Source organism: Impatiens glandulifera, chromosome 1, assembly GCF_907164915.1.
Source record: "Impatiens glandulifera chromosome 1, dImpGla2.1, whole genome shotgun sequence".
Classification (NCBI taxonomy): domain Eukaryota; kingdom Viridiplantae; phylum Streptophyta; class Magnoliopsida; order Ericales; family Balsaminaceae; genus Impatiens; species Impatiens glandulifera.
In genome coordinates, this window is record NC_061862.1 from 2211487 (window position 1) to 2223778 (window position 12292).

The window sequence follows — 12292 nt, forward strand, 5'->3', positions numbered from 1 at the left end:
ATTGCTCTTAATAAGTCAAAAGAATATTGAATATATAGAGTTAGATATTCAAATAATTATCAAACTTAATTTAAAATAAATATATAGAATATGAGGTTTTTGTCTTGTATTTAATGTCTATTTACCTAATTTAGTCTAACTAATTATCAATAATTTCTTCTTATGTATTCTTAAAATACTATTCTTAAACTTTGTTTAGATATATTATGTGTTTAACAAATTAGGTAAGACTAATTTTTTTAATTAGAAAGAATTATTGTAACAAAAGTTTCAGTCATCCAAATAGATTAATTAGTCATTAAGTTTATCCCTCTCCAAGAATTACTATTGCATTACTATTGCATTATGAACTTAATATTTTTTTTCTTGTCTACCTTAATTGATCACTTGTCCTTAATTCAAATAAATTATAACTAAGTAACAGTTATCCTGTAAAATTAAAGTTTATGTTATTTAAATGGTTATAGTACATTAAATAAAACAAATAAACAAACTTACCAAGTGAGGAATTAAATTTATTTAAGCTTCGAGAATTGGTTCACATCAGGTCCATGTACAATTTCTATAGTTTCATCGCAAGAACCCTACTCCACAACAACAATATCACATGGTTTTGATTTAATATGCATTAATCCTTGTAACATTAAAATAAAAGATTGCTCAAAGAACAAAGATTAAAACATACCGAATTTTTTATATTTAGAATTAACAATGATCCGGTTTATAAATTGTTGTTGTCAACTTTCCCATGAATGGTTCAATCTAGAAATATCCACTCACGTAAGTGTACTAGATAAATGAGAAAAAAGTAAATAAAAACCACAATTTTTAATTGAGGAATATAATAAACACAACCTTAAACATTACTCAGGTATAAATTACAATTTTTTAATGTTAGATCATGAGTTTTGAATTTTAAAAATATTAAATGACTAGATCATAAAACTCTTCAATTACAATTTTTGAATGTTCAAACATTATTTTTCCTCGTCTAATAAAACTACCATGAGCATTCGCTCTCGGATCTTTTTCTTCTTGTTCTTCCTTACCTAGTTCTCACATTTTTAATTTTATTCGAGTTATGTTACTTACCAATTTAGAGTTTGATGACGAAATCTCAAACCATCGATGAAAGCATTCAGAAACTGGGCGAGCGAATAAACAACCTTGAAAACATCTCTGCCTAACAAATTAGAAACAACAGTTGCAAATCAAATTGACTTGTTATATCAAGATATTCAAAAAATATAGTCACTGTTTGTGGCAAAATCTAGAAACAAAACTTGAATCAATACCTGTCAACAAAATCGAGGAAGAACGCAAAGGAGCATCATCATCATCGACTTCAACCAGTCAAAACAGAGAAAGTTGTTGGAGATGAAATTTTTATCCGACCATATGCGAACCTGTCAAGTAACAACCAACTAGAATAAAAGACAGATGTTTTACCTGAGCCTATTTTTAAGAATCCTAGAATTGATGAGCATAATTCGTCAGATATACATACAGACATGGGGATAATTAAATTGATGATTTATCGGGGTCTCTTTTCTTTCTGCTATACATACATAAAGACAGACTATCGGTATATTATAAGATCCTCCCCCCAATATTCCCAGTACAGACAGAGTCGTCAGAATAAATCTAGCTAACCAAGATCAAGGAAATTCATTTCAAGTAAACGACGGAGAAATCGAGAGCGATCGATCGATAGAAGGGCCTTGGACGAATTTATTGGGTTAGTACAAGAGTTTGGTAGAACTAATTCGGGAGGGCTAAGATGACATATGGGGGGTTACTACATATTATTTAATGGAGTACAGACAGGGGTTACTAACCCAGATTAGCGTTTCATCAAGAAGAATCAGGTCATTATCGAATTTCATCAACTAAAGAAACATAATTATTGACGAATACATTGATCAAACCAAGAAAGAAAGTTTGGGAAATTAGGGTTTGTCTTAAGCCATTAATTAGGAAGAAAAGAAAAGAAATGAGAAGACTGACTGACCAGAGGATAATCTAGAAAGAAGGAACGGTCGGGTGGATTTCACTCTCCGGTCACTTTTCCTCTCAACTGCGTCGATCTGGCGCAGAGAGAGCTCCTCCGGTAGGCCGACCGAGAAGAGAAGAGAAGAGAGACGCGTAGAAACGGTGGGGTGGATGGATGGATGATCCGATCATCCCTCGCTTTTCCTCCAACTAGCGTAGCGTAAACCTGGCGCAGATCTCCTCTTCATCCGAGATGGGCGGACTAAAGAAACATAATTATTGACAAATCCATTGATCAAACCAAGAAAGTCTGGAAAATTATGGTTTGTCTTGAGACATTAATTAGGATGAAATACATTATATTTAATACAAGAAAAGAAAAGAAATGAAATGAGAAGACTCACCGACTGACCAGAGGATAATCTAGAAGGAACGGTCGGGTGGATTTCACTATCAACTGCGTAAATCTGGCGCAGAGAGAGCTCCTCCGGTAGGCCGCCCGAGAAGAGAAGAGAAGACGCGTAGAAACGGTGGGGTGGAGTGGATCTCCTCTTCGTCCCTCGCTTTTCCTCCATCTAGCGTAAACCTGGCGCAGATCTCCTCTTCATCCGAGAAGAGAAAAGAAGAGAAGACGCGTAGAAACGGTGGGGGTGGTGTGGATCTCCTCTTCATCCCTCGCTTTTATTCCAACTAGCGTAAACCTGGCGCAGATCTCCTCTTCATCCGATCCTATCATCCCTCGCTTTTCCTCCAACTAGCGTAGCGTAAACCTGGCGCAGATCTCCTCTTCATCCGAGATGGGCGGACTACTGTATTTATACTTTTTATTTTATTTGAAACGCGTGTGACCGTTATTCATTTAACTTTATTTAATTTCCGATTAATTCATTTTAAGTCCGGTTAATTTTAAAATATATTTTATATATTTATATAATTTATATTAAACTCGTTTATAAATTACATATTAATAATCATAATAATTTCAAAACCAAGTGATTTCAAATAACAATAACCCAAAATCTATAAAATTTATACATCTAGTTAAAGAGGTTAATTTCTTACTTCACAAGTAATGTGTTACAACTTGTTTTATAATTTAGTTTGTTGAGTTCTTGAATTTCAAGAATCTGAGTGAGGAAACTATAAACAAAGAGTAGAAAAAGGGTTTTGTAGTGGAGAATTTGGGATTAGAAGAAAACAGAATCAAGTGAGAAAAAAATCTATGAGTAAAGATGTGTCTGTGAGTAAAGAATTACTAAAACAAAATGATATAGAGATATTATTGATAATAGGGCATTAAATAGCCAAAATAAATCAAATTAAACCTAAAATTAAGAAATTATCTAGTCTATCCCGAATTTAAGGGAACTAGCATGTATCCCGTGCATTTGCACGAGTAATAATATAAAAAATCATGAAAAAAATATTACGGTAAAATTTTTATGGGCGGATCAACCCACAATCCGACCCAAGTATCAATTTACTCTCACATATATCCAAATTAACCACAGCTCTCGACCCGGCAATCCGGACACTTTAAAAATTAAGCATCATTATGTATATATAGATTAGTTAGTTAAAAAGTTGAACTTATATTGTTAAAATGTCACGCGTTTATCAAATTTTTGGTTGAATTTTAAATGTAAAGTGTTATTAGCCTAGTTAGTTAAAAGGTTGTACTTGTCTTGTTAGGTTGCAAGTTCGAACCATACTTATAGCATTTTTAATTTTATTTTTAACAGTTTTAAGTTTATGAGCGGGTCGACCCAAGTATCCATTTACTCTCACATATATTCAAATTAACCACACTCTCGACCCGGAAATCCGGACACTTTAAAAATTAAGCATCATTATATATATATATATATATAGATTAGTTAGTTAAAAAGTTGAACTTATATTGTTAAAATGTCACGCGTTTATCAAATTTTGGGTTGAATTTAAAATATAAAGTAGTATTAGCCTAGTTGGTTAAAAGGTTGTACTTGTTTTGTTAGGTTGCAAGTTCGAACCATACCTATAGCATTTTTAATTTTATTTTTAACAGTTTTAAGTTTATGGGCGGGTCGACCCAAGTATCCATTTACTCTCACATATATCCAAATTAACCACAACTTTCGACCCAGCAATCCGGACACTTTAAAAATTAAGCATCATTATATATATATATAGATAATAATTTCAAAACTAAACTAGCCATAAAGTGATTCCAAATACATCTAGTTAAGGATGGCTGAGAACTTGGAATCTCAGACTAATTAATTGCACTTTGGTAGTCTGTTATAATGAAATTTATAAATACATAATAATAATAATAATAATAATAATTCTTAAATGAATTGTTTTGAAGTGCTTAATTTGAAATTGATTGTCTCCTCTCCCTTTACTAGAATTAAAATTCCAATGTACACTTTTAAATGACAAACGAATGCTATGGACAAAGATCAGAAGATAAACTTCCACTCAGCCATGAATCTGATGATCCAAATGCAGCCTGGTATGTTCACGTATCCCTCGTCTGATCGCCCACAGTCCTTCTCTAACCGTCATTTGGCCCTTCTGGCCTTTATCTCCAACCCAGTCGACGCATCTACCTCCTCTTCCCCCACACGACTTTCAACTAGCTACATGGCTGCAATGCATCCCGACTTATTTTTATTTGAAGATTTGTAAGTTCCTATTATGAATGAGGGGTTCTTGGGATCACCAATGAAAATCCCTCCCAAGTGAGACATCACCACCACCATCGCTTGGACCAGAAACTCAAGTCCTAGAATGACTTCATAATCATCTATAGGAACAACCATCAACTCGACCTGCCCCGGCCAACTTCCCACCTGGAGGTCGACTTTGGCCATGCCTTTATTTGGCATGGCTTCAGAATTCACGGCCTTCAATCGGCCCTTGTGCGGGGACATTACCAACCCAAGCTTCTGAATTTCTCGGTCTGCAACAAAGTTATGTGTGGCCCCTGAATCAACCAACGCCATCACCTCTCTTCCATTGATGCAGACTTTCACAAACATCAATCCCAACCCCAAAATGAATTCTCCGCATGCAAGGCACTCAATAGCTGCATCAGATTCACCATTGTAGGAGCTTCTTCGCTAGGCTCCTCATCTTTCTCGGCCAAGAGTGCTGCTACTCTTGCACGCTTTGGATAGTCCTTCATGCGGTGGTCTTCTTCACAAATGAAACACCCCTGATTGACACGATCCTTGAAAGCAAAACTCCCTTTTGTTTCCTTCTTGTAGCTAGATCCCTCGGACTTGGCTGCCTCTGTTTCATAAGATTTAGCCTTCCCCTTGTCCCTTTGAGCGTGCTTCTTAGCATCAGGACTTTAACCCCCGATTGATTTGAAGTCCACTAAGCGATCAACTATAGCAATGGCCGATGACAAGTTCTTCACATCCTGTCTCCTTAGTTCGGTTTGCGCCCACGGTTGCAAACCAGATAAAAAGTTGAACAATTTATCTTCTTCGGACATGTTCTTCACATCCAACATTAGAGAATTAAAATCCCTCACATAATCCATGGTCGAACTAGCATGTTTCAAGTTTCGAAGGGCTTCTCTCGCCCTCCAAGATGAGTTTCGAGGTAAAAACTGCTCCTTTAGCTCACACTTTATTATTTCCCACGAGTCAACCTTAGTTCGGTTCGCACTCGCATCATCTGATAAGCGCACCCTCCACCACAGCTTCGCATCCCCCGCTAGGTACATGCTTGTGATCGAAACTCTTTCATCTTCAGGGATCTTCGCTGCTGCGAAATAAGTTTCCATATCTCATAGATAATTCTCTAACTCTTTGGCACTTCTCACGCCACCAAAGGGTTTTGGTTCCGGTACTTTGAATCTAGATGAAGAAACGGGGGCTGTGGCATGGCTGTTGCCAACAACTTTCTTCAAGAGTCTGATTTCCATGTCAAAGTGCTCCAACTTGAACTCAAGGTCCCCTTCGGTTACCAGTGCTCCCTAGCCAGCCGACTTTGAAGCTTCAACAACTCTCTTCAAGAGTTTGATTTCAGTCTCGAAGTGTTTCAATCTGGACTCAAGGTCCTCTTCCGTTACCATCTGCTCTAGTCTGGACTCTAGGTCCTCGTCAGTCACCAACTCCTCCAGTCTGGACGCTAGGTCCTCTTCAGTCACCAATTTCTCCAGTCTAGACTCTAGGTCCTTTTCAGTTACCAGTGCCCTCCGACCAACCAACTCTGAAATTTCAGCAATGGAGTTTCTAGCAGATAACCATTATGTGTTTAAGTCGTTGATCTGAGCAAATATAGAAGCATCCTCTCCAGTATTTGGGGCTCCCACCAGCGCTTCCAAGCACCTCAGCCTTGGCTCCATCTCCAGAGTAAGGCCTCGGGTTTCTCTTCTTTCTGTCATGTTTGATAAAACTTGCAAATGGGGCTCTGAAACTACCTGTCACACGGGCAAACAACGCATCGAAATTTTTACTAACTTTTTCTCCCTTGTGAGGCTTGTTTTGCGCACTAAAACAATCAGCCAAACTCCAACACCGAGGTTTAGTTCTCGCACAGAAATAAACCGTAAACTCACAACACAATCAATAAGTATGCAAGAAAGTAAAAGAGACAGAATTACGGGCCACGCCCAACTTTATAATATTATTTCGCTCACAAATAACTATTACAAAAAAGACTATGACTCTCACTAGTTGTGGGTATTTTTCTACCAGAACTCCACCCAACGTCTTTGTGCAGCTCAATTGTTATATTTATAGCCAAAGAAATAACATAGACCTAGGAAAATAACTGCTTCAGAACGTGGGGTCTAACTGCTCGGCCGTGGGTGCTGAATCATGGGTCATAACCGCCAGTACTCGGTCAAGCTGCACCACAAGCTTCTAGATGTGGGTATAACTGCAAGTAGTGGGCTGTAACCGTCCACTACACCCACGTTTTCTATCGGACCGAGCTGCTGCTGACTTTATCCCCCACTTCGGTCCATCATGCCGACTTTCTCGGTCCTCAACCTATCATTCCGATATTTCCGAGTCCACAACTCATAATGCCGACATTTTCGGGTCCCTCGTCTGATCGCCCTCGGTCCTTCTCTAACCGTCTCGGTCGACTCCGTATTTTCCGCACTCGGTGCCCGCACTCTCAATGCGCTGACCGTTGTCACTCTTTTGCACCTAGGTCGCACGCACACGACCACACTTCAGCTCGGTCTCGGCACTCCACATCATGCCGAGCCAAACCCGCATGCTAGCATCCATATCTCGGTCCTTGTATTTAAAACTCGCGCCCTGACAGAAACTTTCGACACTTAGCACTTTACAACTCTGGTGCCCATGCCGCACACCCGCGACATTCTTTTTAAGCACGTCTCGGTCGTGGCCCTCCGCAATCAAGCCAAGACCGATGCCAACATTCAAGGCTTTAACAATAGGGTATGTAAAAATATACTTTTATTCCCAATAATTCGCCAATCACCATTGCCAATTGCCATTTTCTTCATTGCTTCACAATACTTCTGGAATACCCATCTAACATCCATCCAAACATCAGACTTATAACAAACACATATGCAAATCAATCTTATACATATATATGTTACATGATTCATTAAATAATAATATTTAGATAATTTAATTTAAGTGGTAAAAGGTTAGGGATTCGATTCCCATCAAAATTGTTTTAAACGGAAACGGATGGTCATGGTTGTAGGTGTCATAACTAATAACTAAGATAATTTAAGACTATTGTGGGTGATGACTTTAGATAATTTTACATATTATTCTTATTGTGTTTTGAGACAAACAAATAAAAGAATCAACATGAATCAGAGTGGTGCAGCGGAAGCGTGGTGGGCCCATAACCCACAGGTCCCAGGATCGAAACTTGGCTCTGATATTTTATTCGAACTTTTTATTTAATTTTATTGTAAACAACCAAAACAAAAGCCTTAACTTATCCTATGTCTTGAAATTCATTACCTAGTTTAACAGATTTTCATTTGAAGTAGTCCACAACCACTTGGGTATTGTCATTTTGATGGAATTGAAATGAGAATGTTTCTTTCCAAGGAAGCATTGAAGCATATCGGTTAGAATGGGCATAAGTATATTCCCAACTGGTATTCGGGATCCTTTGAGCATTGAGCTTCTCATTTATCGGGCAATTAAAGAAGTCACCAGATAATTTGTGGGCAGATTTAATTAGAACAGCATCAATTCCATGGTTGATCACTTGGAAGAGGCCATGGCTAATACAAACCTCTTTGATAAGCCTAACATATTCCTTTGTTGCTTCTTCATTACCTTTGTAGTAGCCCTCTAGGTCAACCATAGGCTGCTTTAGCTCCTCTTGAGAGATAACTGGATCCCTTCTTGTGATCGGCCAAACGAATTTTGAATGCAAGGAATTAATCACAAGGTAAAAAATTATTTTCTACTAGTTTTGCTTCTTTTTTAGTGAGTTCTATTAGAGAAGGGGTGAAGGGAATTAATGAGTTTTTTTCCTTTATGGGGGAAGAGACATAATTCTCACGCAACAGCAGAATCTATTTATATACATCTTCATTGCATTACATGAAACTGTATCTAAAATTGAGCATATTTGCCCTACCAATTGAACATTGCATGGGCTAATAAAATATTCATATTTATTCTCAAATAGAACTCTATATAATGGAAAGGTCATTTAAACATATATTTATATATTGGCTCAAATATCAATTTACAAAAGAATAAAATGTGTATATTCATGGACAATGGTAGAGGATCCCATGAATGACACTTCACCTGAAAAGAAGAAAACATGTTAGATGGATTTTTCACATTCCAAATAATATCCCAAAGGGAAAGAATATCAGGTAATTGCAGAAATCAGCTTTGGACTACCTCAGTCTTTTTATTTCTATTTTGTGCAAGTCCGAGGAAGACCTTTTGATAGTAGTGTCTTCCAACAAAATTCAGACTATCAAGAACACTAGAAGAAAAATTATCCTTGCTTTATGCTCCTAGAAAATGATAATCCAATTAATGCCATCTTAACTTTTTATAATCAAAATACATGCAAGATCAAAGAATATATCATATGCTGTACTATTCTGGAATTCAACCAATCAAAGAGAAGAATAGTGGTTTATTGAAGCAAAGATAGCCGTTGAAGTCACAAATATATTCATAGATATATTTGCCTACTTAAGAAGACAGAAGTCATCTTCTTAAGCACCGAACTTTTACCTTTGAACAAGCATTATTCCGACATCTTGAATCTTTGCTATCAAATCGCTCAAGTTTTCGAAACTTACCAGTTCTAAAAGAGTGTGTTAGAAACTCAAGTGTATAACAGTATTACCTATTCTGTGTGAGTGGTGAGCATTGTAAGTTGACAGAATTTGTTCCTGTTCAACAAAGTGAGTTTATTGAAAAATCGAAAACAAACAGTAACTAAGCCTTGATTGTTCGACTAAGTCTGTGTACGTGTTGTAAACAAATCGAATATTCTAGTGAATATCCTTCTCAAATGTTTGAGAAGAAGGGGTGACGTATGAGTTTATCTCTGAACATCCATAAATATTGTGTTGTGTCTTCTTTCCTTTACTATCTTCTAAAACGATTATTCGTTGCTTCAAGTTGAAACAAATAATTACGATATTGAACTCAGTTAAAGAGTTTGTGACAATTTGTGAAGAATAAAGATCGATATTAACCTCTAACAGGGTTATTATCAATCAACGTGTGTGTAAGCGTTCACCTTTGTGAGTCCCTAGTCTCCTTTGGCGATATCGATCCTAACAATTTGTAAGATTAATAAACCAACTAAGTACGAGAATATGCAGAAATGAAGTATTCTCATACACCGAGTTTTTTTAATGTCCAAGTGGATATAATTACACGTTCCAAATCACAATCACTATAAAACTAACATTAGTAAGTGATCATTCTCAATATTTTAGAATTTTTATGTTTCAATCAATGTCGCAACAATATAGTCTTATCATATATTTGTAAGACTAAACTAACTAAGTAGTAGATTATGCAGAAATGAAGTATTCTTATACACCGAGTTTTATTAATTAAAACCGAACATAATTATATATCCCAATTCAAATCACAATAAGTATAAAACCAACATTGATTATTTATCGTTCTCAATCTTTCAGATTTTTTTGTTTCTATCGACGCGGTAAAAATATAGTCTTATTAAATTATTTGTAAGACTAAATCAACTAAGTGGAGAATATACAGAAATGAAGTATTCTATTACAAAGTGTTTTTATAATCCAAACATAATATAATTTTACGTCAAAAGTCACAAAATCACAATCACTATACACCGACATTAGAAAATGTTCGTTCTAAATCTTTTAGAATTTTTGTGTTTCTATCTAAGCGACAACAATATAGCCCTATCATATTATTTATAAGACTAAACCAACTAATTAGGTAATATGCAAAAATGAAATATTCTCATATACAAAATTTTTATAAATTCAAACTGAATATAATTATACGTCATAAATCACAAATATGAGAATATGCAGAAATGAAGTATTCTCATACATAGAGTTTTTATAACTCCAAATCAAATTTAATTATACGTCCCAAATTACAAGTCACAAAATCACAATCACTATAAAACCAAAATTGGTAAATGATCGTCCTCTTTTAGAATTTTCGTGTTCATATCCATGCGGCAACAATATAGTCTAATCATATTTTTGTAAGACTTAGTCAACTAAGTAGGAGAATATTCTAAATTAAGTATTCTCATACGTATAATTTTTTAATTTCAAACCGAATATAATTTTACGTCAACAAATCACAATCACTATAAAACCAACATAAGTAAGTGATCGTTCAAAATCTTTTAGAATATTTTTTTTTCTTTCCACGCAGCAATAATATAGTATTATCATATTATTTGTAAGATAAACAACCTAAGTATGAGTGTATGTAGAAATCAAGTATTCTCATACACATAGTTCATATAACTTCAAATCAAATATAATTATACGTCTCAAATCACAAGTCATCAAATCACAATCACTTTAAAACCTACATTGGTAAATGATCGTTCTCAATCTTTTAGATTTTTTGTGTTTCTATTCATGCGGCAACAATATAGTCTAATTATATTTTTGTAAGAATAATTCAACTAAGTAGGAGAATATGCAGAAACAAAGTATTCTCATACATAGAGTTTTTTATTTTTAAACCGGATATAATTTTACGTCACCAAATCAAAATCACTATAAACCAACAATAGAAAGTGATTGTTCTCAATCTTTTAGAATTTTTGTTTATCTATTCACGCGATAAAAATATATTCTCATCATATTATTTGTAAAATAAAACCATCTAAGTCGGTGAATATGTAGAAATGAAGTATTCTAATACACGGAGATTTATAATTTTAAACCGAATATAATTATACGTCTCAAATCACAAGTCACCAAATTATAATCACTATATACCAACATTGGTAAATGACTGTTCTCAATATTTTAGAATTTTAGTATGAGAATATGCATAAATTAAGTATTCTAGTTGTATAATTTCAAACCCAATATAATTTTACATCCAAATTAAAATCACAATTCCCCAAATCACAATCACTATAAAACCAACATTGATAATTGATCGTTCTAAAATTGTGTTTCTATCCATTGACAATAATTTAGTCTTATCATATTATTTGTAAGATTAAACCAACTAAGTATGAGAATATGTAGAAATAAAGTATTCTCATACACATAATTTTTATCATTCAAACATAATATAATTTTACGTCACAAATCACAAGTTATTCAAATCACAAATCACCAAATCTCAATCAATATAAATAAACAATATGTAGTGATCGTGCTCAATCTTTTAGTATTTTTGTGTTTCTATCTACGCGATAACAATATAGTCTTATAATTTTATTTACAAAACTAAACCAACTAAGTAAAAGAATATGAAGAAATGAAGTATTCTCATCCACAAAGTTTTTATAATTTAAAACTGAATATAACTATATTTCCTAATCACAAATCATTCAAATTTAAAGCTAACAAATCACAATCACTATAAAACCAACATTAATAAGTGATTATTCTCAATCTCTTAAAAATATTTGTGATTCTATCAACGCGACAACAATATAGTCTTATCATATTATTTGTAAAAATAAACCAACTAAGTAAGAGAATATGCAGAAATAAAATATTTTTATACACATAGTTCTCATAAGTTCAAATCAAATATAATTATATGTCCCAAATCACAAGTTACCAAATCACAATCACTATAAAACCAACATTGGTAAATGATCGTTCTCAATA

The 12292-nt window shown here is 34.6% G+C and overlaps 1 long non-coding RNA gene across 1 annotated transcript; it reads right to left on the reverse strand.

Annotated features, from left to right (window-relative positions):
* Window positions 1-494: 494 nt before the first annotated feature.
* On the reverse strand, window positions 495-2082 carry LOC124919663. Its single transcript, XR_007097588.1, has 4 exons — window positions 2012-2082; window positions 1296-1406; window positions 1093-1183; window positions 495-584 (listed from the first exon to the last, which is right to left on the reverse strand). It is a non-coding gene; the product is annotated as an uncharacterized LOC124919663 (long non-coding RNA).
* Window positions 2083-12292: the final 10210 nt, after the last annotated feature.